The sequence below is a fragment of the Solea solea genome, chromosome 13, assembly GCF_958295425.1.
Source record: "Solea solea chromosome 13, fSolSol10.1, whole genome shotgun sequence".
Taxonomy (NCBI): Eukaryota; Metazoa; Chordata; class Actinopteri; order Pleuronectiformes; family Soleidae; genus Solea; species Solea solea.
Window position 1 is genome coordinate 6,380,477 of NC_081146.1, and position 24,741 is coordinate 6,405,217.

Here is a 24,741-nt window from a genome sequence, read left to right on the forward strand (position 1 = left end):
GTCTCAGTATGCTAGCCCAAATTTTTACATCTGTAAGTTTGTGTGTGTTTGACAGTGCGTGATGCATATCATAGGGTTATGAGGCAGTGGCGTTTTGGTCTGATGGGGTTTGTCACCCTGAGCGAGTAGCCATGTCAAACTGTGTCAGAGTGGTTTAGCCTGGCAATGGATTTAAACTCTCTCTCGCTCTGTCGGATAGTGTGTATGTGTGTTTTCTTCACAGCCAGTTTTTCTTTTCTGCCTTCTCCCCTTATTTCAAATGTTTATCGCAGAGACTGACTTGATATTCATCCTTGAAAAAAGAAGAGAGAGGAAGGATAGAGAGAGAGAGTAGAGTGGGTGTTGGAAGAAAGGGGAAGGGAGGGGGGAATGGGTGGGTGCAGAGAGAGAGAGAGAGAGAGGGAGAGAGAGAGAGGGAGAGAGCTGATTAGATTGGAGAAAGCCAAGGAGGTATGGGTATACTATTGAGCAAGGGGAGAGACACAGAGGGGAGGGTGACTAAGTGAATGCAGTTGGTCGCGTGTCGGTGAATCACAGTGAAGTCCACGGACAGGCGCATGGATTGGACCTGAATCAACAAATGGATACAGGAGAACTGGATGTTCACTATATGAACAGGGGAGAATAAAGGAGGACAGAGAGTCTGTGCGTTCTTCTTTTATCTCTGCATCAGATGCTGCTGTGCTGAGAGAGGAACCCACTGGGAGGAGAGAGGAAAATAGCGGACAACTCATTTCTCTCTAACACCCTCGGAAGCCGAGGAGCTGTGAGCCAGACTAGAGTCGACTGCAGGACTCACTGGGATTGAATATATGCTCAGTAAGTATTTTACTGGCTGCAAATGCCTCTGTGTTTGTGTGTGTGTGTGTGTGTGTGTGTGAGAGAGAGAGAGAGAGACAGAGAGACAGAGAGAGACACAGAGAGAGAGAGAGAGAGAGAGTGAGAGAGAGAGCGAGCGAGCGAGATTGATACCTCTGGCTTGTGCACAGCCTCTGATGCTTTTTTCATGGAGAAAATGAGAGAGAGGGAGAAGGGGATGCAAATTCACTTGTGCTGCAGTGTCTCTTCTATTGTGATTTCATATTTGCATCTTTGGACAGCCTTTTTTTTTCCCTATGTCTTCATTTAAACACCTACCCCAGACTGAGTCTGTGTGTTTGGGGCTTTTCCTCCACAGTGCCGGTGAGTGTGTGCATGTGAGTGTGTGTGTGTTTGTGTGTGTGTGTGAGTGAGAGAGAGAGAGAGAGCTGATAATAGCAGCCCCATTGGTATTCAGTGGAGGGAGCTCCAGGATCTCGCTGCGCCTTTCCCCAGGATGGGATCACAGAGCAGGGATTGTGCTTGCCTGTGGAGAGCCTGCTGAAATGGGTGAGTGTCCGTCCTTCTCATCCTCCTTTTTTCCTCTCTCCTTGTCCTCTTTCACGTTTCCTTTTCTTGTTTATTATATATTTCAGTCTGTCTCCCCGTTCTCTTAAACCTTAGTGTTTAGAGCATTTTCACCTTTGATGGCTTCTCCCCTTCATTTCCTTGTGTTTGTCATCCACTCACCCAACTCATCCAACCCACCTTCCTGTTCCACTCCTCCACCTGTATCCCTTCATCCCTCTTTTCATTCACTATCCATCTATGCACAGCCCTCCATCCAGACATAAACAGGCCTGTCCTGTTTGATGGATTTGGACAAAATCTGAATGGCTCACTTCAATTTGTTGCTTCTCTCCCCTCTCTCCCCCACTGCCTCTTTGGCTCTCTCTCTCTCTTTCCCACTTTGGCTGTGTACCCCTCCCCCTTCTTAGCCTCCATCCCGCTCATAGTCTCTTCAAGCTCCTCTCTACGTTGTGTTTGAATTTTGACACGCTGAAGACGTTTAAGTGTCTTGCCTGACACAGCAAATGAACAGAGATGCCGTCGGTGTGTGTGTGTGCGTGTATGTGTGTGTGTAAAAAAAATATCACTATTTCTCTCTGTGTGTCAATCATATCTTTTATGATGCTTCACAACTGTGACACAATGCAGAGAGGCCGCATTGCGTTGGATTGGTTAAACAGAAGGTTATGTGTTGGATTGGTGTGTTCGATTGCTTCAAGCGTGACGTCTGTGACACATGTACAGTGCACACAAACACACACGCACACCTCCGCCTTGGCACCCCTTGTTGACATACATGCACACCAATTCACACCCATGTGCATCTTTTCACACCTGCAACACACACACACACACACAAACACACACATACATACACACTTAGCACAAACCTAACTAGTGAGCCAACAAACACACTTGGTCTCATCCTTAATGCTCCCAGGAGGGTGTGTGTGTCACAGGAAGGTCATATCTATCCACACAGATGTATTGATTGGAGCTGATACACTGAATGGCCTGTAATGTTTCATTTTAAGCGGAACATCATCCTAGTGGAACAAGCCACCCAACTGGTTTAAAGATTTTCCTCTGTTCTGTTAAACGAGACGATGTTGACAACTTAAAGAAACGCAGGCTTTCTGTGGTTCTCTCGAAATCAGTGAAGTATTCATCACTCAAATCTTCTTTTTGATTAGCATCTAGAAATAATGGCTCACGTATTCAACAGGTGCAAACTGTTGCATGGTAACAGAGGTAAGAAGCCAGTTGGGTAACTAGAACTTGACATCCCTCTGCTATTTTTAGATTGAGACCATCTATTTGAGAAAAACTAGAATGATATATAACGCAATGGGAAGGGAGAAAATCTCACCAGGAATCTGTCTGAGCTCAGGTAAACATTAGTTTTGCCATCTGTCATATGCAGACATACCTGTCAGCTGGGAGCATTGTTAGTTTGAAGAGATGTAAGAATGTGTCTTGGCACAAAATAGAAGGATACACAAATGTGACTGCATGTGTTGTGGAGCTGAACATTGGATCAAAGTAACAACTAGTACAGATTAGTTAAGGATCAGACAGGTACAACATGCTTGTTTGCATACATTAAATCCTGGGGAGAGCACATATAAATAAATAGCATCTCTGTGACCTGACAGAAGTGTCAAATACTGTCTGAAACATGGAGAGAATTCAGTGCTGCACTACTCTGAATCCAAAAACCGTAAAACCAGTTTGGGGAAAATGTGTGCAAATACATGTTTGTGGATGTTTATGAGGATGTTCTCATCTCACATTTGCCTTTTCTTTTTTTTCTTTTTTTCTACCAAAGCTGCTTCGTCTTAAAGAGATTATATTTGTTTCATTTGCAGTAAAAACTCACAAACACGTTTGTGAGTGTTTTTAGAACAGTGGAAAATAAATAAGGAATTTATGAGGCCATGTATGCCAACTTAATTAAAACTGTAAACTGTAATCCTTGTATTGTGTGTTTTCTCTATCCAGTTGAGAGCCAAAGTAAATTTTGCCTCTTTAAAAGAAAAAGTTTCAACTTAATTTAACAACTCTATTTGGACATAGTCTACATAGCATAGCGCAAAAAAAATAATATTCTTCTGTGTTGAAGTATTGTAATATTTTAATGTCGCTGTGTTTACCAAGTGAACCTTCCATTAATCTGCAAATCTGTCTATCGATGATGTAGATTCTGTCTTCTTTCCTTAGACCGAATGCAATGCAAAGCTTTCTATACCAAGAAAATGGGATCAGAACAGATAATAACATTTTCTCACACATTCACACACATCTGAATTTGGATTAAAAGTGACAGCTCAAGTCTACATCAATCAAATATGTCCTGTTGTACCTGACCAGTAATAATACGATCCTGGACTGCAGTCCAGCACCTGCCTCAGGCACATTCACTAGTCGGAGCTCTCTCTCTGTCGCTCCCTCTCTCTCTCTCTCTCCCTCCCTCTCTCCTCTTCACTGTGCTTCTTCACATGCAAACATGAAATTGAAAGAAAAAGACAGCAGAGCTTATTGAATGAAAGCAGGAGAGATGCAAATGTAAATTGGATGGAGAGAGACTAGTGTCAGGGGGACAGTGGCTGAAGATGAGAGTGAAAGGATCAAATCATAGAGCGAGTGGAGGAAGAAGCAAACAAGCAGTAAAGTCAGAGGAAGAGTGACAAGGACAGAGAAGACAGCAGCACAACAGGCAGGATGTGACAAGGAGGAGAATGACGTATTTGATAAGGCAGAGTGACACAAATGTCACCATGCTAACCTTTCATGCTCTCTCTCTTTCTCTCTCTTTCTCTCTCTGTCTCTCTCTTTCTCTTCCTCTCCTCTACTTTGCCTCTACTCCCTCTCCTTCCAGATTTGAGCGCTTGCTGAGCTGGACACCAAATGGGCAATATGGAAGCCAACATGCTCCCTCCAGCGTCTAGCTTTCCACACTTAACTGCCTCCACCAAGTCCGGGCATCAGCTTGAACCAACCCAGTGAGGGCTCAGCGTGTAGAGTTAAGGCTGGAAAGGCCAGTCTGTGATTCCAGAAGCTGTCCCCAAGAAATAGAGAGAGAGAGAAGCAGCTTGTGACCGGCCTTAGAGGAATCAACTTTAAGCAAACCAATCAACCTGTTGAGCTTTTTCACGAAACTGCAGTGATGCTTGAGCAATGGTATGGAGCTTTCAGACACATGCGGATTTATCAACTGGATATCCTGTTGAGATTATGACAATTTTGTGCACACCTCAGAGCTAGGCCACTTTGCCAGATTGGCTTGTGGGCAAAAGCGAGTAATTGAAAATCCCCCCTCAAGAGGCTTCCTGCTCTAATTTGATGTGGAGGAGAGTGTGTGTTTTTTTAAATGTACAATTAAAAAAACAATTCATCCCAATATTTTTTTTCAGCATCTTTTTCACACATTGTGGAAAAATACATTCTAAAGCAGCTCATTCTTCCTCTGTGACAGAGAGTGAAGAGGGACAGACTGTCCGGAATAGATAACGAGCGAGGAGACTGGCGGAAATAGAGGAGCTGGAAAAGAAAAGGAAACGAGTGGAGAGAGAAAGTCCAGAGAAAGACAAGAGAAGAAAAAAAGAGAATTAACCAGGATTGTTTGAAACCCTCTCTGACAATCCTTCTTTTTCATCTGTGCAGAGTTGGAGGCTAGTTTGTGCAATGGACATGGGAGGGGTCAGGATTTACAGCAGGGGGGGCACTTGAGCAGCAGAATATGGTTATGTCCCCCTGTACCTGCCTGATTTGCTTCTTAGTGTTTGGCAGGAAAACAGACTGAGAGAGGGCTGGTAAACATACAGCTGTACTGAATGACAGACAGGCTCTAAGGTTGGTCAGACAGACAGACAGGAGGACAGGAAGACACGGCCTGTTCCGAGTGTCAGGCAGAGAACCAGGCAGACATCCAGTGTCGGCACAGTAGACGGCCTGCAATCCATTGTCATTCTATACAGTGAGCGAGGAAAGGAGAAGAGGAGCATTCCTGCGTTTTGTATTTTCTGGAGAATCTCACTTCCTCTGCATCCACTTCTGGTTCTGATGTAGCAGCCCATGCTCTAAAAAACAGACTTGGAGGGAGGAGGCTGTTACTAGAAAGGAAATACAGGTTGTAGAGGGAGAGAGAAAGGAAGGTAGGCAGAGAAACTGAGGGAGAGAGCAGGTGTTGAAAATCCTCCCCTTCATCTGCTTGTCATTTACTCCTTTATGTTCCCTTGTCGTCTGGCGAGGTGATTGGTTTCCTGACGCTGGCATTCCTCTACTCATATGCCCATCGCTATCCTGAGGAAAACAAGAGGTGGGCAAACACAGGAAAGCAGAAAGAGACAGCAGTAAAGGAAACAGTGGAGCCTTGTTGTGACCCTTCCCTTTCTTTTATGTCAAGATGGACTCTTATTTTTTTCCTGCTTTTTAGAAGAAAGAGATCATAAGAAGACACACAGTGGGCCAGTCAACACCTCATCCCCCTTGTACACAGAACTGAACCTCTCCCTTTCCCAACTGTTGATTTTTTTTTAGCCTTGTTCTTAAGGGATTATTTTTTTTTCATCTGAATAAAAACACTGGAATCCTGTAGATTTCTTATAAACATATAGTGAACCCCTCTGACTCCTTTCCCCTCCTTGGCTGAAGTGCTGAAACTCTGTGGTCACACGTCTCGATGCCTGAGCAGAATCATCTCTACCCTGATCATATGGCACAGTGCTTCTGATACCGTCTGCTTCATTCTGTAAGTAGGACTCTTATTCTCTCTGTGTATTTATGTGTCATTATGTGCAGTGCATGTCATTAGCCTGTATTTACCTCATACAGACATGGTCCGTCTTTCTGAAGTGTTGGCTTTATGGTGTCTTTACAGTGGATTTGCTTTCGTGTGCTTACTTTGCCCCAGGCTATGTGTATGTGTGTCTGTCTCTGTGCGTGCGTGTGTGTTTGCGTTTCTGCCAAAGACAGAGATTTTGATCTTACAGCCAAGCTTACAACAGCATCAGACTGGTGTCAGAAAGAGGAAAAAGGAGGTGCCTTGCTGTGTCTGTGTGTGTGTGTGCGTGTGTGTCTGTGCAAACCTACGCATTGGTCCTGAGGTTAATTTGAACTAATTAGTGGTGAGTATTTTTGCTTCTCTGAGCAGTTTTTGGTTCTGTGTCAGTGTACTTGCATTCATTAGGGTGAGACGGGGAGGGGTGGGGGGATAAAACTGAAAAGGGTAAACCAGCTAATGAGAATGACTGATTCCCCGACTAGTTCTTTGTTGCTACCATTGCTCGTCGAATGCCTTTACTATTACGCTTCCAGCTGTGCATCCTTCCAGTCTCCTTTTTTGTCCCCGTAGTGTTTATTTAAATGAAACCCTTACGAGAAGACATACCTTTTGCATTGTCCTGCATATTGCCATGGCTATCTTATCTCTATGGACACATCCATGTCTTTATATACTCCCTCAGTCACTAGGCTCTACACCGAGAGACGCTCAATCAAGATAGTCCCTTCAAACAGACCAGTGAACTGTGAATAACGCCAATACACAAACTCCCAGCTTGAAGCGTTACAGAGACAGAAGATTGGGGAGGAGGGGGAATGAAGTAGCGAAAGAGAGAATGAAATCATCCAAGAGATAGAACAACAAGTAAGGTGATCAAGAGAGAAAACAGAGTGTGAGACGAACTGCAGAAGAGAGGTGGACACGTAGAGGAGGGGGTTAGAAAAGGGAGGGAAAAAGAAGTGTGTGAGTCTAAAGGGGCTGTGGAGCAGGAAAGGACCTCTGCTCCATGGGAGCACTGTGATGGGCTTAGCGAGGCCCTGCTTTGTTCACACTGTGGGTCAGCCACTCAGAATTAAGATTACTAAATAATACGATTACAGCGGCTGCATGCTGATAACACACTGCTGCCGATCCCATTTGTCACTGTAAACCCAGAGAAGGGAGGAGTGTCATATGGTGGCATCAAAGGCACAACAGCGACATTGTACAACCACTAGAACCCGTGCTTCACAACATGGCTTCACTGCTTGCCGTTTAGTAGCAGTGCAGAGGGTGGTGTGATTTTTTTGCCCTACGAGTCCCCATAAACAAAATGATTCTTGGGCAAAAATAATGCTGGGTCTGGTGTTTTCTCCTCAAGAGGATGGTCAATAATGTGCTGTATATTTCGACTTGTCTTATCTTTTGCCCTGTCAGCTCCAAAGGGGCCCAAAAACAAGTGAACAGGGACGCCGCTCAGTATATTACCTGATAGCACATGTGTGAACATAAACTAAGGGTCTCTTGGAAAGATGTACACCCGTTATCTCAGTGTTTTACTCTTTGAACTCTGGGTGGGCCATTTGTTTCATGTTTCCGTGCTTGACAGCTTTGACACAGACTCTTGGCAAGTTGACTTTGCAGTTTAAAGTGTTATAAAAGCTGAAATGCCAGGCTATGTTGCACATTGATACATGTTCTTCTGGTAGTTGATAAATGGTCTCCCACCCCTCGAGAGAGAGATAGAGGGCAAAACAAGCAGACAGCAGAAACTGTTGTCCAGTCGTGCTCAGCAGTAAAGTACAACCATCTGAGACCAACTGCACTAATATCAGGGTTGCACTTGTTTCAACCCCCCTCCCATGAGTTGTGAAGCATCTCCATTTTCCTCTCAGCAGGCGCAACCATTTGCCTGTTGAGCTACAGATTAGCTTGGAGCAGGACACGGGAAAACTATGCTTAGCATAATGGTGTAGTGTAAGGGGCCGTTCATATGTAGCATCTAACAATGCTTGATAAACGTGTATGTTTAAAAAGTTGTTTGTAACCAAGGTGCTTGGGGACAGGTGTTAATGTTGCATCTGTCATAAGCAGCCCGAACCTGTGATGAGCTGCTGAAAAGACCAAGAGTGAAGTTGCTGCAACCTCAATTGATTAATTAACACGTCCCTGTTGTGATGTTTTGCTGTGCTTTGTTCCATCGAGTCACAGTAGTTTGAATGAGAGAGGTCATGTCCCTGAACAATAATTACAAGCTTCTCCTCCATCTCCAGCGAGTCCCACTGACTCACCTTTCTTCAAGACATTGCCACGTCTTCAGTAGCTGATTGGTTCTTTTGTTGTCGTACGACTTACAGAGCAGTTGCTGCATTTTTCAAAATAATGAATTTTTGCATGCAGACGACGTGTAACACCTCCCCCACTCCCTGCAATAAATAAACCAGTGCTCCAAAGCATAAATATATATCAATGAATTATTACACAGAACACTAACCTAGAACAGCCTTAAACCACTTCAAGTTGGCAACCACACTTTGTTCCTGTACAACAGGATATTTGTCATCTTCCGGAGGTTTCATGTCCATGTCATGAAGTACTAATGCTTTAGTGACAACATATGAAGTTTGATCTCTAGCCCTCCCAGATCCAGCCCTGTGGTCACAAAAAACTGAGTCACACTGAAGAACCAGTACAGCTCCAGTCAAAGAGCATCAATGTTGAAACACATGCACTCTGCTTAGCGAGTTCAGATGTGCAGAAACATAAAGGCAATATCGAGTTGATGTACCAAATTATCAGTGTTTGTGTGATTCAGTCTCGTCTGTTTAACTGCTCTTCACCGCCCCAGTGTGCTGTGTTGGAACAGCGTGCTCCAATCATTTCACTTGACTTGGTCTAGATTGTGGCAGAAATGCACATGGTTCATGAGATTATTTTCCACATTGAGTTTCCCTTCGCGCCTGTTGGTACGAGTTTGTTTCTTTCAGATCACTGACCCTCCACTGTGCAGGGTTAGATTTCCCGATTGCTCTTCACATTTTTTATTTTGTTTCGTTTTTGCCTGTGCCCGACAGTCTTGTACCACAACTCGAGAAAGCACACAAACCTCTGCAAAGGCTGCTTAGTTGCCCAAAGTGTCGAGAACACTCAAAGCATAATTTCCATCAACTGTGGCGAGCTGACATCAGCAACAGTGCTGATGTCATCTAGTTACCTGATATTAGCATTCCGCCTGAGTGATCCAATCACATGTAGAGAGCGCTGTGTTCAGAACGCACCCAATCTGTACTGAGTGTCCTGTGATCCAATAACAAAACCACACTCAATCATATGGTCAAATGTGTGAGCAGCATGAATGCAGTCTGTGTTCAGCTGACATCCTCTGACCCACTGCAGTTTAGATCGGATCTCTTAGGACAGATGTTAATAGCAGGTCTGATTGGGCCCTAAGTGTCACTAAGTGTCACGAGTTTTGAAGCTACAGCTAGAGATCCTGATCTGGATTTCAAACAAACAACACAGTTACATGCATATAACTTATGTTACTACCATGACTACTACTAAATGAATTTTTAGAAGCAATACAGAATTGTTTTTTAGCAACGTTATCAACAAAAAAGTGTTTTCAAAAAACCCTGAAACACATTCTTGTTTGCGTTTTAACCTGCATCAACAGTAATCTTAATCAGTTTTTAACGTTTTGACTTATGCTGTATACAAATATACAAATGGACAAATGCCAGCAAAAACATAAGCTCGGCGGCATGTTATTGTTTGAACAAAAATCCACATTGTCTCTTTGTTTGCATCATTTATCCTTTACAGTTCTCTTGTGAACATCTGTTTTTCCTTGAAAGGTTGTCAGCAGCTGTGCTGTGATGTAGCAGGAAATCTTTCATTTCCCCGAACATGGTCTTCATTCATAGTTATAGCAGATAATTGTCAGTCTGCTAATCCATCACTTTCTTGTCAAGTTTCTGCTGTGATTGGCTCCTGCTAATTTTCCCCATGATGCCATTTGTGTGACAGTTCAACCCTGAAGTGTTGCAGACAGCTAAGGCTCCAAAGTGAATCGGGCTAATTTGAGATACGAGATTTCTTACACCGAGCACCACTTCAGTTTCATCTGCCTTCAATCCTCTGCCGCTTGACCACCAGCGCGAGGCACTGCAGTCTGCACTAAACCTTTGCTCCTCATTGCCTAATGGAGCACAAAAATGGCCCTGTTTGCTTAGTCGTTTGTCTACTCCTGCTTGCTTCAGGCTAGCTGGCCTTGGGGAAAAGATTGAGTGAGTGTATGAGTGTGTATGTGTGGACAGTGACAAGAAATGGACATTAGAGGACACACATGCCCTCTCCATAATGTGCTCCCGGCTGGGCTGTTTGGCTGGCCATAAAGTGAATGCTGCTAATGGCCTCTCAGTTAATGGAGTCATTAAGAGTGGATTGCAAGAAGATAAAAGCAACGTGTATAATATGTGTGAGCTGGGTGAAAGTGTGATTGTTTGTATACATGTACTGTTACTTAAATAGCTTTGAATATTTCTATTTAGTGCTTCAGTAGTTGCACCCAGGCACACCAGTGGCACTCGTATTGTAGTGACACTCTAATGCATTAGCATTAGCAGTAAAGGTTGGTATTCTATCAATGTAATTGTAAAACAGTCTGAGGCTCAGGTGATCAGACCCAGTCTGTCCTAATCAGCTGCCTGGCTGAGGCTCAGAAAGTCACAGCTATAGATTGCTCTTGCCTTGTGTGAGCGTGTGAGTGACAAAGGCTGATAAGCCTGATCTCAGGTCATTTTAGGACTTCTTCCTGTCAGTGTATACGTCATGGCTGTTGAAAGGCATTCTGGGTAGTGTTGCGTGTTGTTTTCATGGTGACATGACTGCTCATTAAGTCCGTCAATTTTTTGACTCTTACTGGAGGGTTTGCTTATGTCAGCGTGCTCATTATGTTTTAAGCTTCAGCTGCAGTTGTCACAGCTCGCTTCATTCATTGGTTGCATTTGGTGAAATGCATGCACCCTAACACCACCTCCTGCAGGCAGAATTAACATCGAATCACATGACAAAGTAATTAAAACAGAATAGAAAACATTTTCTAATTAGGGCAAATAGAGTTAATAGTATGACTGCTTAACTTTGTGTATTTTCCACTTCTGTTCTTTCCACTTTTAAGTACAACCGGTATACATTAACTTGAGTATTTTACACACTGTACTCATAAATTAAAAGTAATTGATATGTTTCTGGGCTAAAATAGAATGAGATTAATTATTTAAGCTCCTGTCTGCAGTGTCATCCTTTGCCTATACGTTTTTGCTATCTTCTTCTACTGTTAGCATTCCCGTCCTCCCAGTGCTGCCAACTCCTCAGTAAGGAATTTAAAAACTGAGTTTTCAGATAAGAACCAGACAAAAAAAATGTATACTACATGACCATTAAGATGCACTTGGCATGCTGGTGCAAACAGGAAGTGGATTCTCCGCTCTGCAGCTTTAGGACCAAGGATTTCTTTTAACAGGCCAATGACAAGGTGAAACTGAAAGTAAATGTTAATCGGGGTCTTCATTCATAGCTGATAGTCAAGTTGTGGCTGATAAGAACCAGTCAGGAAGCGAATGCGCGCTACTGCCTTTTTGCCTGTCTGTACAACAAAGCTCAGTTCTGTAATGAAAACAAAGCCAGCTGTGTTTTTAAACTTCTCTTTTTTCTTCTCAAAATTCAAAAAGAGTCTCCTAGATTTACTGCCGGGGCCCTGAGACAGATACCCAGTTTGCCAAGGTTTAGTTACATGCTGGTACTTAATCTGGAACCAGTTTTTTGTTTTTCAACCACCAAAGAGATGGCTTCAGGCCAGAAAAACTCGTTCCACTCTGGCACCAACTCTTTTTTGGTTTAGAAGTAAGAACCATTCCCATTGCGGCTGGGGTTACTGTGCCAACAAAAACAGGGAGGCAAACAGGGAGAAAAACAGTGCGAAAAAGGTATTTAATGATATGTCCCTAAACTTATTACAATTACTTATTAACATGTAAAGACGTGTGTGTGCTCAGTATCTGCTGGGGTTTGTGTTCTCTTAGCAATTTCACTCTCTGCTGAACTTAGAAGTGCTTCATTAATGACCATGTGATGGCCCACTGTCGCCTAATGTGTCCTGCTATGTTTTCATGATTTTTTTTTGCACTTCTCAGAAAACCAAAAATTCATGTACAGTGTCATGCTGCACTCATTAGCCAGTTTATCATTTTGAACCAGTCTGGTCATTCTCCAAAGCATCATCAGGACCAGAGAACTGCCACTCACTGGATATTTGCCCTTTTTCAGTCCATTCTCTCTAAAGATGATTGTGTGTGAAAATCCCATGAGATCAGCAGTTTTTGAAGTACTCGGGTGAGCCAACAACCATGCCACATTCAAAGTCAATTTAATCACCTTCCTTCCCCAGTCTGGTGCTCGGTTTGAACTTGACCATGTCTACATGTCTAATGTATTGAGTTACTGCCTTGTGGTTAAATAACTAGATACTGTAACGACCAGTTGAACAGGTGCTTGTCATCGCCAGTCGATACGTATAGTGTGTAATGACAAGTAACTGAAAATTGTGCGTCAGCACTGTCCATGCAAATTGTCTTTGGTCTTCAAAAAGGACATCTGTTTAGCAGGAGTGAGCATTCTGATCAGAAATTTAAAATAGAAGTATATTGAAATTACCTGTGTGTTTATTTGGGCAGGCGTTCTCAAACCTTTTGGGGCCAGGGACCCCTAACTGGGGAGAAAATATTCCAAAGACCACCTTCATCATCCAATTAAGACATGATTACTGCTCGCTCTTTGTATTCCTAGATTCCAAACCAAAACTCTTTTTTCCTCTTTCATTAACTCCAATGTTTCTTGTCATAGCTCAAACACTCGCTGCAAATCTAAACTAAAAAAAGAGCCATTGTATTTCAGAGTCCTTCAGCAGTCATTTTCAGGTTGTCAGACTGTATCTGTGCAGTAATAACTTGTTATCACCCAGTCATCACCGATGCACTATCCATGCAAACAGCAGAACGTTTTTTCCAGCAGAGTCTTGCTTTCGTCATAAAAGCAAAGTCTGAATATTTTCGCACCATTTATCCTGCTAGATCAAAATTAGTTCTAATATTCACAGACCTCCAGTGTCCCCAAACCACTTTGAGAACCATAGTATGAGGTAATTTTTTGTGTGTGTGTTTTAAAACCACAATGTTAGACAGTCATATTTCAGTATAGCACAAGGACAGAGCCTGAAAAAGTCTGGTTCTTGTTCAATCCACTGCTGCTTTTGTGCGAGACATTCAGGTAGCAGAACTGTCAGCCTTGGTCTAGTGAGTCGACATTAAATTGTTTCACTACTGTTGCTGCTGAGTGGCCTTTCCACTCAGAGTCTACTAATGGCACTTGTGATATCTACAGGTACAAACTTTCTCTGAAGCTGATTGTTACTTGACGCAGGTATACAGCTAAGCTTTGCTCTTCTCTGTAAGACTCCATTGAAGTTGGAGTTTAACAAGCATTTGATTATCTGTATTTGGACAAATAAGATGCCTTGTAAAGTGGACACTCTAAATTGACCGTAGGTGTCAGAGTGAGAGTGGATGTTGTTTGTTTCTGTGTTGCTGTGATGGACTGGCGATCTGTCCAGGGTGTACCCCACCTATCACCCTATGTCAGCTGAGATTGGCACAGCTCCCCCCGCGACCCTCATGTAGAGGATAAAGCGGCAGAAAATGGATGGATGTAAGATGCCTTGTTCAGTAAGATGGCTGATGGCTTCGTCTGTCCTTGGTTTTCTCTGTCTTCCACTTTATAAGAGGACCGTTGAAGCAGCCCATGGATGAGCGGAAGGGAATTGGGCTTGTAACCGCAGGGTTGTCAGGTTCCCATCCAGTTCACTGCTACTGCTGGTCCCAACTCTGGATAAATGTGAGGGTTGCGTCAGGAAGGGCAACCAGAAAGATTAAATATTTTATAAATCCTTAAAAAACTTGTTTGAAACTAAACATGTTTTTGTTATTTATTTGGAAAATAACAAAGTGAATTCACCTTTTTATACCCAAATTTGAGCTGGCTCACTGGGCTTCTTCTCTGAGAATTCAGGAATTAATTAAGAATAACATTCAACCACTAAAACTAATTATTCTGTTCAGGAATGCAAGTAAATAACTATAATTCGACATCTTAATCAAGAAATAATAATGTGTTTTTTTTTGTAAAAACAATACATTTGAAAATTCAGCAATAATAATTAAAATGTATCATTAAAAATATAATTTTCGTTAATGAACTTCTACGTACTGGTGTATTACAGAAACATAAAAAATGATTTTGATAATGACAACCACGTAAATCACATCCTTATATATAACTAGTATATGAAATATTATTTCTTGTAAGACACAAAGAAGCTTGTTTTTACAGTTAAATTGTATTGTCCCTGAAAGTGAATTCAATCGTCTTTGATCGTTGGTTTAATTCTCCACACAGGCTCTTACAGTGTTGATAATTTAGATTCGCACCAGTTGCCAATAGACCCATCTCTCTTCCCTTGCACATAAGACACATTTGTGCTGAGTTACGGATATTACACAACAATTTATTCGGTAAAAATAAATTATTCATAGAAAATAAAGATTTCACGTCAATAATTGTGACCTAGCCCAATTAAATTCAACTTGGTTATTTCACCAGCAGATGCATCAACCTCTCTTAAAGAATCTTTAAAATTTGTAAATTCAGTTTTGCAGAAGGCTGTCAAATTTTGACTGATAAATCTGTCTCCAGCGCTATCTTCTTTCAGCCACCCGGGCGTCTCCAGCATTCATTAACAATTATAAACAGCTAAAACTGTGGCCCTCTGATACGGCGTATTAAATTATAGAGCAGTGTCTGCTTCTCATTTGTAAAATGTAGTCTGAGGCTTCATTTTGTTACCACTTCCATTTTATGCCCTGTGTCTTGTTGTCTTTCCTCGAATTTGGGGACTGTTTCCAGAGCCCGTTTAGCTCCACCAATCCGGAGTATTAACATGCAAGTCAGCCCCAGCTCAGTTGGCTCAGTTCAAATGTTGATGCAGCAGTTGATTATGGGCTACAGCCGGAATATAAACTGTTGAATATTGAATTGACTCAATGAACCCCACTACTCCAAATGGACTCATATCATATCATTACGATTGATTAAAAAAAAAAAAAAATGAAAAAAAAAAAAGAACAGATGTGATTAATCAACTCAGTTTATGGACTTAACATTTGTACGAATGAGTGGTAGCTCTGGAAAATATGGCAGCATTTTTTTCAAAACTTAGCTGCGATGACAATCTCCTGCCACCGCTCGCCGCTGGTCCACATACAAATGTTTATCATGAAATTGCACACTATTTGCGTCAGTGCTATTTCTGATGTGTAACTTTTACATCTGCATGTGTTGGCTGTAATTATGTTTGTATCAAGGTGTGTTTGTGGCACAAAGCAAAAAAGGCTTTTTAAACAGGTTGAATTTCCCGGAAGTGATAGTTTTCTATTTCAATTCAGCTACGTAAGCAGCACATCATCATCTTCAGTTAGTATGAATTCTTTTTCTCTTTTGTCTTGTGTTTAGTGATACTACATTCTCATTCCACAGCGCTGAGTTGTTTGACCAGCGTTAATTGAACTCCTCCTGAGCCACTTTCTATTGTAAGTGGCTTTTCTCTGAATCTCCAAGCTGCAGTGACTTTACATCAAACACAGAAATAAACACCATATGTTACATAATGAGCTGCTTCGACGTAAAATATTGACCAGGTGGTTTTTGCATGTGTGAGCTGTGTTGAACAGTATGTCTGCCGTTACACAGGAACATATGTGTTTATGTGCATGTGTGTGCCATGTTTATGCATGCATGTATTTTTATGTGGACATAAATATTGTGTGGGCGTTTCTTGCTGTCACGATGAGTGATCTGTCGAGATGAGAGCCGCATTGTGCTCACCATGTGTTTATAAGACCTCGGAACTCCATTCGTGATGAAACCGTGGAGGATGGGGTGGGTTTTCATTGATGCATTCTGTCGATGACATGGGTGGCGTTGGTGTGCGTCGGTTGCCAGAATCGATGTAACTCACACAAGCGGCGCGGCAGTCATGCCGAGAGGCGCATAGGATTTTCAGACCACTCACGAGACAGTCTTTGATCCAGGCTGTAAGAGAACAAACTCCTCGGATTCTCACAGGCAGTGCCAGACTATTAGCACCTGCAGCCAACCTCACTTCTGCTGCAGTTTGCTGAGGCTGGCTGGGATGAGAAAAGTCACCAGCAGAAAATCACATCAGAAAGACAGCAGGATCTCTGGGGACACAGCATATTGTGTGACTTGGCTGCTATAGATTCAAGCATTTAAGTGTTTGGAATAAGTGAGCAAATTTAGGATGAGGAAGACTTTTGTACAGGTGCCATATTGAAACCCGCAGTGGTAGGCTTTTTATTTATTTATTTATTTGAATTAGGACAATGCATATTCATCAACATGTCAGCATAGAGCAACAACAAAGTATGCCGGAGTTAGCACAATAGCTAATTTTCATCCGTTGTCCTAAGGCAGGTTAGTACAGTAGATTTGGCCATTTATGGGCTGCAGAATATAGCTCTACATGATACACTGACATTATCACCTCGTCAGGTTGATATAGTGATCATGTGTTTAAACACCCACCAGAACCAGAGCAACAGCATCATTCAGTGTGAATCATCTGATAATAATTTTAACACCTATGTTCACTCTGTCTCGTAGACCTTTCTTTCCATCCACCCATACTGAGGAAAGTATCCAGCTCTTTAGCTTGTGAATGCACTTCACTGTGTTCATCAGCTTGTTACTAACTTTGGCTGTAAACGGTTTAATGCTAAGCAGGTAGTGCACAGTGGGCTTTTAATGCTTTTTTAGTTACAAACAGCTGCTGACAGTGGTGAAAGTGAACCATACAGTTAAAAAATAGAAAAGGAAAAAAAAGAGGCACTGAGCTAAAAGATGTCGTAGCTCTGCAGCTGGGAGGCGAAACCACAAACACTCACTGTCACTTTAATACTGCCGCTGTAATCTGATTAATCCATTTAAAAATAAGATTGTTGTCTTATCTTGTTATGTCAGGTATGTCAGTGTTTTATTTTATTTTTTTTCACTCTGTGGTAAAACAAGATAGCCAGACAACAAGACAGAACAATAAGATGGATGGGCTCAGGCAAGAGAGAAAAGACATATGAAAGTGAATGTACGTGAGCAGTGAAATGAATATGATAGATTTTTATTTCAAACACATGTGCAACATTAACCATGACAACACATTTACATCTGTTTGAAAAGGAGTAGGCAGAAGTATAAACTTATATGTACCTACCCCTTTCCTATCCTATTAATATTTACATAATTGCAGTATTTTATACAATGTTATTAATGTTCTCAGTGCAACACAAGAATACGCCTGGCTTTAAACACAACCATTTCCATCACTGACCTGGATTAAACTGTTGTTCTTCATGCTTATATACAGTAAGTGATAAAATAAACAAAATTCCATAGCTACATTGAGACCTAAAGATGGAAAGATGGGCACAGTTTATCAGTATTTAGTTTTTTATGAACATTTAAAAATAAAATAAAGTCATGCAGGCAGTTGTATGTTGTTTGCAGACTGCAGATTTACCTGTTAATACTCCAACCCACAAACAAACAGCCCTCGTTTGCATGGCCTGAAGATTAAGTAGCCTCACTTCTTGATATCACCATTTTCCAATTTCGCCATCGACTCTCAATGGGCCATAATCAGTTGGCCTGTGGCACTTGGTGGTGATATCCTGTCTATGTTAATAACAACGTGGCCTTAAAGGGGAATAACCTACCTTATTACTCAATGGATTTACATACAGCATCATAATCATTGGGACTGCTGGCTGTGTGTGACTGATGGTGTGTGTCAACACTGTAAACGTGGCCTTTGTTTTCATTTGGCAATAAGGCCTGCCGGGTCATGCTCCTGCAGAGATCAATAGAACCGTTTGGACGACTGTAATGTGCGTAATTGTCCACGTGTGTGTGTGTGTGAGAGCGTAATTTGTCTGCATTCTCACCTGTGGGCCATCTCTGCTGCCTCCGTTTATCCATCTCACTCCAAGTTGCTGCGAAGCAGAAATTCCACAGTGCTGCTTTCCAACGGAGACCACACCATTAAAATAGCAACCTGATTTAATCTTGTAACAATGGCTTTGATATTAAAACACTGTTGTACAATAATCCATTTGAAAAGAAAACCCTAGCCATGGAATATGTTAATAAAGGGAGGAATGTGTGTACTACCATATCCTCCAAGGCTTCTTTAGTGAGGGCATGTTGGAGGCAGAGGGGAGGAGGTGTGAGGGGGAGAGGAGATAGGAAGCGATAGCTCAGCAGAAAGGTATAAAATCCTCCGGTGGCTTGCTAATCTGCCAGGCTTATGGTGGCTGGTTTTCTCCGCGCCCTCAGAGAGGGAGGGGGAACTTCTTTAGGGCTCAGCTTTCAAGACTCCTGGGCCACAGCCACAGGGGGAAACCCAAACACATCGATTAGCCGTCAGAAGGAAGGGAGGGGTGAAGTGGGGTGAGGTCGGGCTGAGAGAAAGAGGGGCACTTCTCCCTTTTTCTCCCGTCTGCCTTCCCCTCCTTAGACTCCTTCCTTTTAGCTCGGGCCACTGCTTTCTCACGGGAACAAAGAGGTGCAGCAGGGAGAAGATTGAGGTTGGAAGGAGAGCAGTCAGGAATGAGGTGTAAAATGAAGAAGGTGTTAAGCGAGAACAAACGGCATGAAAAGACAGACAGGAATCAAACAAACAGGCAAACACGGAGCAGCCACATTTTTGTTTCGCTCTGATCAGAAGCCAAAATTGTGGGGTGCGTGCGTGCTTTGTGTGTGTGTGTGTGTGTGTATGGGTGTGCGTGCACATGCAGCTGCTGAGTTTCTGTGTTTGTTTGTGTAAAAGCTTTACGGTAAATAAAGCTCGGGGGTTGGCAGGGAGACAGGTGCAGCAGCTTGGCCCAAAGGAGAGCTACTGTAACTCGATCGATAGAAGGAGAGACGAGCAGGTGAAACCAAGAGAGGAAGTGTCTTGAATGTGCCAACCGGTCAATCTTTTGAAGTGGCCCACATTGGAATATGATGAATATACATGAGCAATATTTGCTTTCAAGCAAAGCAAGGCTGAAGGTGTGAGGCTCATTAGAGATCAAGAGGCCATGTTGATAAAAAAACAACTGGTGCCACAACTGTCATTTACTGCAAAGAACAGCCATGTAGGTTCATCTAGTAGTATTTACTGATTTAATCCTTGTCTTCTTGTTTACATCAAAGAGGAGGGAAAGAGGGTAATTAATAAGGAATACCATATAGACATAAAAACATCCAAGATCATCTGTTGTACTTATTATGTCTTCATTGCTTATGATTCCAAAAATTACCCGCCAATTATCTTGTCAGCAACTTAATGACACTATTTTGTCAGCACATTTCTGAAGAAGAAAAAAACATCGATGGAGTTTCACTGCGGTGTCATTTTCACAGAATATTTGTTTTGGTTTTCAGAAAACAAACTGATGGTGATGATGTCTATTACTGCAGAGAATGACACTGAAAATTATACAACTCACCTGGCACTTACTCTCCAACCTCATATATAGGCACCTGGAATATTAACCCAGTGTTCCCCCAAGGCAGAGAACATGAACCTGCACCTTATAAGCCAATGCAGCAACGGTGTTGTGATTACCAAGTCTGCCTGGTGAACTGCTAATATACTCACTGGAGTTTGATAGCCTCCGGTAAGGCAGGCTGCTGTTATGAATAACCCTCTGCGAAAGTGACACTCCCCCACATCAGTGAAATACACAGATATTACTGCCTTTCAATCAGTGTGTTCGACTGCACACCTTTTTTTTTTTCATTCCAGCTAACTGAATCCATGTCAGAGCATCAGGTTCACGTGAAAGCATTAGAGGAATCAGTACCAGCCTTTAAGTCTCTCTGAGGCGGATTGGGTTGAAGATTATACATTTGTTAAAAGGAGATGGGAGGGGAAATGTGTTTTGGTCTTGTAGGAATCTGACAGCTTCTCCATAATAGTGAATTAATCCTTTTTATGCAGTGTGTGTGTGTGCGTATCTTCCTTTGCTACACACATTTGCAACATCCAAACACGCAGGCACAAGGCAGCACACACACATGTGCATGCATACAAACACTAATGGGCACAGACACATACACTCGCCTGCCACTTTATTAGGTACAGTGAACATTAAATAAAGTGGCAGGAGTTGCACCTGCTGTGGTTCTATGCCGCTGTAGCCCATCTGCTTCAAGGTTGGACGTGTTTTGCATTAGAGCGATGGTCTCCTTCTACCTCGGTTGTCACGACTGGTTACTTGAAATGTTGTGGTGACTTACTGTCACTTACTTTTCTTCATTTTGTACCAACTCTGACCTCTGGTATCAACAAGGCATTTTCACCCAGAGAACTGCTGCTCACTGGATGTTTTCTCTTTTTTCTGACCGTTCTCTGTAAACCCTTGAGATGGCTGTGCATGACATTCCCAGAACATCAGAAGATTCTGAAACACTCTCTGACACCAACAACCAACATGTCCGTGCCATCCAAACTTAGTTCACACAATGCTAATTAAGGCAATAGCTCTCTCTGTGTTTCCCAGTGTGGAGATGTTTAGATCTCATGTCGCCTGATAGCATTACCGCGCTGTACACAGGAAGTGATTTGTTTTATACCAAGACAGAAGGAGCCAAGGCAACATTGCAAAACAATGGAGTATGACTGCAAACACAAAGAAGCACCCATAAAACATGCGGCATACAAATAATGTCCAAACAAAGGCAGAAAAATAGCACCATCATCAACGTCAACAACAAAATCACACAAAGCAGCTTTAAATCTTTAAACCGTTCTGAAACCATTGTGATGGTTTGAACTTCAGCAGGTCATCTTGACCACATCTACAGACTTGAATGCATTGAGTTGCTGCCTTGCGATTGGCTGGTTATTATTTTTTTTTTTAACAGTCATAACACATTAAAAGACCGTGCGTTAACACTTATCTTAAGTATTTTTGGGTGAACTGATGCACAGTCTTTCAAGTGTTGATAATTCCTTGACATGTTTCATCATCTCAACTTGACATCTGTCAGAACTGCTCAGACTGCTGTCATCAAATAAACGTTATCCTCCTGCCAAGACCAGACCGTGTCCAGGAAGGCTTACTAAAAGTCATGCTATCGGCAAAGGTGCTTAAGCTCAGTGTGTGGCTATTCCTGGCACAGCACTACAAGCTAGTTAGACAGCAAACTGACTCATTATAAGTGCTAATGACAGGTGTCCCTTTGTGTTAGGTTTGCTTTTTGGAAATGTTGCCAAATGCCTCCTGTCACCAGCATCAAACGCTGCGCTGTGCAAACATTCTCTAGGAAGAGGTGTCCTATCTCCTGTACTCTTGTTCAATCCATTAAAAATTAATTGATATGTGACATTTGATCTACTGTTGAATCACTTCAGTGACATTGATGTGACAGACTTAATTTAGCCATTTAGGCTACATCAGAGTTGGAAGTCATTTTGTCCCTTTACGTCATTATCTCCCTCATTGCATCCTGTGATCACACCAACCAATTAAATCGGATTAACCTCCCACCCGGTGTAGCCCTTTCTGACACCAAATTGTTGTGTCATTTACGGAGCATCATGGCTGCCCAAGCTCACTCTTTGTTCTCTCAGGGGCCGTCGAAGGTAATAACTGTGTTTCTTGCAGTGTGATAATGCAGTGCTCCCTGTTCCTTTTGAGACCATATTGAAATCTCGATCCTGTCCCTCTGCAGTGGCCATCTCCTTCCGTATCTGAGGAACTGATGGTATCTCCCTCCCTGAGTGAATTTCCTCCTCTCCAGTTGAATTATCCTTGTATTCTCCCCCTATTGCTCTCTTTCTCAATTTCCAACATTTCCTCCCTGAGTTAGCTATCTTTCTCCCTTAACTCTGCTTCACCACCATGTTTTTTCCATCTTGTTCTCTCTGTCTCCTCCGTTCTCTGCGCTGTTACAATTGACTTTTGCTCTTCCTCTGTTGCTCTCTTCTGTCTCACTTCAGTCTAACTTGGTATCCTAAAGATGTTTTGCATGTGTCTGGTCAGGAAGCATCAGAGTGTAACCTGCTAAATTGGAATGTTATGGTGAGGCTACACACACGCATGAGAAACCCTTGAATTAATGGTCAATTTACCTCACCTCATTGTCACTGACTTTACATTCATTAAGCCTCTTCTTCTCTCTCCCCTGCCTCTCTTTATCTTTCTTCCACTCACTCCTTTTATTTCTTTATTCTCTGCTATCTTTCTCTGCCCTGGTTGTCTTCATCTTAAAAGCCTGGCTGCGTTCTCCTCTGCCGTGTCCTATCCTCGCTATATTTCCCGTGGTGTTTTCCTTCCTTTTCCTCAGCTCTCCTCTCTGCTTCCCCCCTCTGGGTTGAGCTGTCCAGCCCGGTTCCTCCGTCGTGCTGGAGTAAATGGCAAAATAATGGCAACAGCCAGCCATAAATCAACCCAATTGAAAAACATCACCATTAGAGTCTCCCTCTCTTTCCCTCCCTCATCTGCTCTTTTCTGTGCCCTTCACCTTTGTTCCAGGAGGGAAAGAGGGAGGGGAAAGATGACTATTAGCAAGAGTTGTGGGTGGAAAACACAGGCTTCTGGAGAAGGAGAGGGATAATGAAAAAATAAGTACGGCAGATCTGTTACTGTGTGTGAATTTGACTTTTTCACACGTTGTGGTATTTGTCAAATGAGACCCAGTCTTTAAACTGTTACTGGTATGTTGACGTGATGTGCTGTGTCCTGACCTGAAGCTTAGAGGAGAAGGCTCATGCGGAAGGAAGAAAGAATATCTTTGTGTCAGCATATCTGCAGTCTGTGTGTGTGTGTGTGGGTGTGGGTGTGGGTGTGGGTGGGTGGGTGGGTGGGTGTGTGTGTGTGTTCGTGTTCGTGTGGGTGTGGGTGTGTGGATGTGGCCAGGCATGTATCACAGGCTCAAGGGACGCAGGAGAAATTGTGTTACAGTGACAGAGATAGCAAAAACTGGGGAAAAGAAGGACAGTGATAGTTAGATATTGACAGAGTTGCATGATGGTAGTAAGACATTTGCAGCACTGAGTGGTGAGTGAAGCAGCTGCAGTGCAGTGCAAATGTGATATGACCCACAGACATGCACGCTTTGATTGTATAGAGTCTATATGTTAATGATATAAGCATTTGATTAAATAATAAAAGTGTATGGAACAGTTTGCATGTTCCCCCGCGCCCCCCATGTGTGCGTGGGTTTTCTCCAGGTCCTGCGGGTCCCTCCCACAGTCTGAAAGCATGCAGAGGTTGGTATGAATGTGAGTATGAATGGTTGTTCGTCTGCGTTGGCCCTGCGATGGACTGGCGACCTGTACAGTGACTCTTGACCCTCATGTGAAGGATAAAATGGTAGATAATGGATGACTGGAAGTGCATGGAGCAAGTGCATGGTGGGGGCACATTTCCTGGTTTTCCTAGTTTATATTTATAAGAAGCAGTGTATGTACAGTGTGCACTCATCTGTACGAGGGTTTTGTTTGGCTCTTTTTTTCGGGTTTTACTGCGTGTGTCTGTGGCAGTTCTGTGTCCTTTGGCCACCCACGACCTCACGTACGGGACTGGATTGAATTTGGCCAGAGGGGGTCCAACCAGATTTAGGAAGAGTAAAGTTGATATGGTGGATGTTAGCAAAGAGGCACACTTGGGAGTGCAAATCAAGTTCATTTGAGAAAATCCGCGCTCACATTGTGAGTGTCTTTTCCATCGGAGTCTCTGTACTTTCTGTAGGCCCGTATCATACGACTGCGCTTGGGTTGGCAATGTTGAAGCGTTGACACAGTGATTCAACCTCAGTCCCTCCATACAGCGCACTTGCGCCCTTGGGCCAGTACTGTGCACCTTCAACTCCTCAATTAACTTGTTATATCCAGTTTTATCCTTGAGATAACATACGATCCTCCAAGTTCTATATATATGTTTTTTTTTTTTTTTATAAGAGGTACCGGATCTGCCAAAGTAAGTACCGCAACACAGGGAGGCCAAAATTAAGAGGTGCCGGATCTTGTTCCGGCAGGATCCGGCTCCCTCTTCTTCAGCCAGGTAACTTCGCCCAAGTTTCCCTCAGTCACTTGAGCAGTGCTGTCGCGAGGAGGCATCAAGTAGCGACACCCAGGGAGTGAAACTGACATGGACTGTTGACTTTGGAGGTCCTTAATTTGTTAATTAAAATATCAATATTTGTCCTGGCTTATCGATTATGGCATTGCACGAGGAAGGACAACGATATATCACCAGATTGATATTTTGACACATCCCTAGTTATTTGTTAGGACCCTCTTTATGTCCAGATAGCCATCAATAAATAAAGTTTTCCGGGGGGAAGAACATTGGGTGTAAGGGGTCTGTGAAGGATGTCATAGCAGGTCGCTTTAAAAAAAAATAAAATAAATAGTATTCCAGTAATACAGA

At 42.7% G+C, this 24,741-nt stretch overlaps 1 protein-coding gene across 1 annotated transcript in view; it reads left to right on the forward strand.

Moving 5' to 3' along the window:
• Window positions 1–404: 404 nt before the first annotated feature.
• Window positions 405–24,741, forward strand: part of grik5 (glutamate receptor, ionotropic, kainate 5) — a gene marked incomplete at its 3' end in the record, with an annotated part of 96,392 nt that continues 72,055 nt past the window's right edge. Inside the window, exons 1-3 of the mRNA XM_058647789.1 lie at window positions 405–819; window positions 1,178–1,368; window positions 4,247–6,118. The remainder of the gene's footprint in view (window positions 820–1,177; window positions 1,369–4,246; window positions 6,119–24,741) is intronic.